Source organism: Physeter macrocephalus, chromosome 3 (genome assembly GCF_002837175.3).
Source record: "Physeter macrocephalus isolate SW-GA chromosome 3, ASM283717v5, whole genome shotgun sequence".
NCBI classification, from domain to species: Eukaryota; Metazoa; Chordata; class Mammalia; order Artiodactyla; family Physeteridae; genus Physeter; species Physeter macrocephalus.
The window spans coordinates 24,412,886-24,417,815 of record NC_041216.1 but is presented as its reverse complement, the minus strand read 5'-3'; positions in this window follow the sequence as shown (position 1 = coordinate 24,417,815).

The window sequence follows — 4,930 nt, the reverse complement described above, 5'->3', positions numbered from 1 at the left end:
CAGCAGTGAGAGGCCCGCGTACCGCAGAAAAAAAAAAAAAAAAGACTGAAAAGAAATGGACCAAAGTGTTAACAGTTGTTCCTTCTGGGTGATCAGGTATTGAAAGAGCTAAACAATCTTTCCTATTCCTTATTTTATTTTTTAGATTTCTTTCAATGAAAGTGAAAAACTGAAATGCTTTAGTAATCAGGAAAAAGGAGGGTTTTAAAGATTCAGGTCAGAGTTTTCCAAATGGCACATTAATAGGTGATCATTGAAACATAAGTTCTGCAGGGTCAGAGAAAGGAGACAACGGTAAGGTAAAGGGAGTACAAGCAGTTTCACCCCTGCAGGACGTCTCAGAGCCTTTACTGTAGCACCCGTGATGGCTGTCAGTAAGAGGGGGCCCTTTGCTGCACAGTAGCTCATGGCGAATCCCTGGGTATGAACTGGCACTGGGGGGGCTTGGTGCCACCCTCACCTGCTGTGGGGCCTCTGTGCTGGTCTCTACAGGCTCCCCACACAGGATCTGGAGCCTGGGCCTGGGTCTGCCTCTTTTGGTCCCTTTGCCAAGCCTCTGTCCATCTGGAATGTCCTTCCTCTGCACTAACCCCAACCCTACCCATCCTCAGGGCCTCTCTCCCCCTGGAAGCTGAAGGCTGCCCAGCACCCTTGAGTGCCAGTGACAAGGACTGAGTTACCAGACTGGGTTTGGGGGGTTATCAATGCCTCCACGATGGTTTCATGATTGTATTTAGAAGAGGGAAGCGATCTGTCCTCCCAGGTGACCTGAAAGAACCCCAGAGGCCAGGCTGCCCCTGGGGGCTTCCCCAGGTCTTACAGGGCACCCAGCACAGCCTGGACAGGTGCAGACGCCCCATGAGGAAGCCCACTGCATCCCTGCTGCCCACCACTCCCAGAGGGTGCCTCCATTTGCTCAAGCCAAGACACTCAGCTGACACCAGCTCTCGCAGGGTCCCATCCCCCAGTTCCTGCTCTCCTCCTTTCTGAAGACCCACTGCCCACCCCCTCCTCAAAAAGTCCCCCATGGTCCTCGGGCAGGCAGAATCATCCCCTTCTCAGCCATTGCTAGAAAGAGCTGCTTCTCTGCACGCACACCTGTGCCAGGTCCAGGGGCACCGAGACAAATGTGACACATGGAGGGGCACTGGCCTGTTTTTCTGGAGCTGACTCACCCGGAGTCTGCATCACTTTCCTTTCCTAGGTTTCGGTTTGCCTATCTCTCCAACAGGAACGGAGGAAAAATCCTGTTTCTAGTCATTGAAGGCCCTGTTGTCTGTGTGCACATACCCAGACCGGTCTGGGGGGGGCCAGTTATTCCCGCCACGTGTCTTTTTGGGGTACACGGATCTGTCTGAGGGCAATCCTGCGACAGAGCACATCTGTGTCAAGTGTTCATTTTTGTGGCTGTGATGCCTCGAGGACCTACTCTGTCCCTGTGAATCCTGCTGTGCTCTGTGTGTGTGTGTGTGTGTGTGTGTGTGTGTGTGTGTGTGTGTTGGGCCCCTATGAAGCTCTGCAGTTCTCTGGGCCTGGATCACAAGACCAGAGTCCCAGCGAGGCTGGGGTCTACAGGGGGTCATGAGGCAGAACCTCATCCCCCTATTCCTCCACTCCCTGCCCAGAGAGACCCTACAAAATTCCCACCAAGCAAGGGAGGGCTGAGGAGACCACCCCTCCCAACGCACATGTGTGCTGGCATAACTTGGTCCCTGAACCCAGCCAGCCACGTCCTCTAAGGGGCTGACCAGGAACCCAAGGTGTCAGAGGCTGGGCAATACCACTGGGTCCCCGCCACGGTCCAGGACTCACTGTGGTGGGTCCCAAAGGGCCCTCCCTGTCCCCCGCAGCTGGCCTGAGCAGCTGGGGACACCTTCCACACTGCCTACAGGGACCTAGCTTTGACTCGCAGCCACAAACAAATGCAGTGAGGACCCCTGGCGCCCCGGCTCCCCGCCTTGTGGCCGCTCTTCCCGCAGAATCAATCATCCTGCCACTGCGTTTGCGGGAAGTTGGGGGGTGGGACTGGGCAGGAGGCTTGCAGGGTACCTGCTCCCCCGTGGGGTGGCAGCCCAGTTGGGGCAGTGAACGGGGCTCACAGGCACCAGCGCTCCCAGCAGACACACATCCCCGGCTCTGGGCCCCTTCCCTGCTGGCGGAACCAGACCCTGAGCCTAAGGAGAGGAGCGGGTAGGAGTTACCCCAGGGGTGTGGCCAAGGGTGGGGCAGACCAGGCTGCACCCAGAACAGGCCCCCCAGGACGCGGGGGTGGAGGGAGGTGAGGGGAAGGGTGAGTGTAACTGCTTAAGCCCTGTTAGGTGTCCCCCGAGTGGGAAGTTAGATCAGATTCATTCATTCATGGGTTCAGGAGTCTTCCCCACGCCTCGGCAGACCGAGGAGCCCTCTCCACCCTCCCGGAGCTGGCAGGTTATGACCCAGGAGTCTCGACTGTGGGTGTGGGCTGGGCCGGGATAAGGAGGAAGAGCCCCAGGCGCCTCCTCCACGGTTGGCGGTTGGCCTCGGTTGGCCTCTGCTGCCTGGATTTTACCATTAGAGAGCCATGTCCCCACCCCAGGGAGGGTGACCACCCCTGCTCCTCTTTGGTTACAGGGAATGCCCCACGGTTGGGGAAAAGACGAGGAGCTCTCAGCTCGATCACACCCTCCACTCCCACCATCACTATTAATAAAGACCACGATTAACGCCTAACATTTACGCTGGGCTTTAGCAGGTGAAAAGTGCCCTGTGAAGATGGGCAGGGGAGCAGGCACTATTATTTTCACACCCATTTTACAGATGAGGAAACTGAGGCTCAGGGAAGTCCACCTGTTTGCACAAATGAGCAAATGGCAATGGGCTAGAGCAGCTAGAGGTGCAGGGAGGAGGCCTGAGTGGGCGGGGCATGTGGCGGGAGGTGGGGGTGCTGAAGGGGCGGGGAGGACCAGCTCCCAGGAGATGTGTTCTGGGAAGAGCAGCAGACTAGGAGTCCTGCAGCCTGGGTCGCGCCCTGGCTCCTGCACTGGCTCGCTGAGCAAGCCTCATCTCCTCCCTGAGCCTCTACTTCCCTCTCTGTAAAATGGAGTTAATAATCCCTGCCCGGCCCTGCCCTGTGGGATGTTGCAGGGACCAAACCAGTGTTACTGGCTGCGAACTGGCTTTAGAAACTGCAGGGAGCTGCCAGTCTGTAGGAGTAATCAGCCCACGTCTGCCTCCTAGCAGCTCTGGGCCCAGAGGAAGGCAACCCAGCTGGACCCTGGTCGTAGAACCTGGAACTTTTCCCAGCTTGGAGTCTCAGAGCCACACACCTCTGAGCTCCATCTGGCTCGCCCATCACTGTCTTCTCCAGGCTTCGAGGGCTGAGGTGGTGACAGAGAACGGCAGCCCAGCCCGAGATCCACGGGGAACTCCCTCCACCCTCCTCAGATCCTGGGTTGAGGAGGGGCCGTGGGGAGTCCAGACTGCCAGTGTGAATATTAGCTGGTGTGAACTAATTTGATGGTTCTGATAAAGGCTGGGCTGCCTGGAGCTCCTGAGCCCCACCCAGCCCCCCACTCCACCCCCGCTGAGAACATCGAGGCTGAGCTGTCCCGGCTCCATTCTCGGTGATGAAATCCCAGCTCAGTCGGGCTGGCTAGTGCTGCAGTTACCAAATTGCTGTAATTGAGATTAATTTGGGTGCCACATTGGGTCGGTCCTCACCGGCACCCATTAATTAGTGGGGGAGGCTCAGAACCCCAACAGCTGGGCCCTGCCCCCAGCAGGAGCTGGGGCCGTGGGATGAGGGTGCTGAAAGATGCCCGGATGGGTATGTGGGGTGGAGCGGCCAGCTGGACAGAGCCTCCCCCACCCCATCCTGAGCTCTTCCTCCCCTGCCCGAGAGGGGAGGCGGCAGCGGATCTTTGACTCAGGCCCAAAGGCAGCTCTCTGGGTCTCCAACGGTTAAAGGGCTCATTACAGGGGTGGGGAGGACGGGTGGGGGGCTCAGAGGCTTCTTGGACATCAAACAGCTCTTGCAAAACTTCTAGATGAGTTAAGTGCAAATGAATTTGAAACAGACAATGACTGTCCCTTTATTGACGCCTGGGCAGAAAAATGCAGGGAAAAGCGCCCCAGGGGGAGCTCAATTAGGGATTTTTTTTTTTTTTCCCTGAACCCAAAACACACAGGGAAAAACAATCCCACCCGTCTACACAGGCTACACCGGGTGCCAGCGGCAGGCTGGCACGCCCTGACTCAGGGCTGGGCTGGCAGTGAGCTGGGGACACACGTGAGGCCGGGGCACACGCAGGTGAATGGAGAGCGGCAGCACAGACCTGTGCAGAGCTGGGAGCATCAGGCAGACACGTGTGGAGGCGCCACAGCCCTGGGAACGGAGCGCAGCCCGGGCTCGCCGGTGGAGGACGCGGGCACGCGTGTGTGGGCAGCTAGAAGGAGGCCAGACGGGGGTGGGGGATCAGGGTCTTCTGGGGTGAGGCGCAGAGCCCCAGGGCCCCCCAGGGTGGCAGTGAGCAGGGCTCCCCCAGTCACGTGAGTGCTCCTGGCCTGGACAGGGCCCTTTTGACTGCTGGGCAGGTCCCCACCCGCCCTGCCCCACTCACCTGACTTGCTCCAGTTAATTGCCTGGGTGTTTTATTTTTTTCCCTGTGAATCTCACAGAGGGACAAAAGCAGGTTCTGAGTCACCAGGAACCAGCCCCCGCTTCCGCCCACTCTGGAGCCTTACCCTTGCCCCTACCCCAAGGACCCGAGGACCCTGAGGCAGCTGGGGCCTGGCCCAGGGTGACTGCGGGAGCCTTGGACCCCCGCCGGGTCTGCGGGTCTGCGAGGTGTTCCCCGTGTTTCCGCCGCTGACCAGGAGCCAGCCCCCCGCCCCCCGGGGGCCCAGGGCGTGTGACTTCCCTGGGGGCCTAATGGAGCAGCCTCCCCACTGC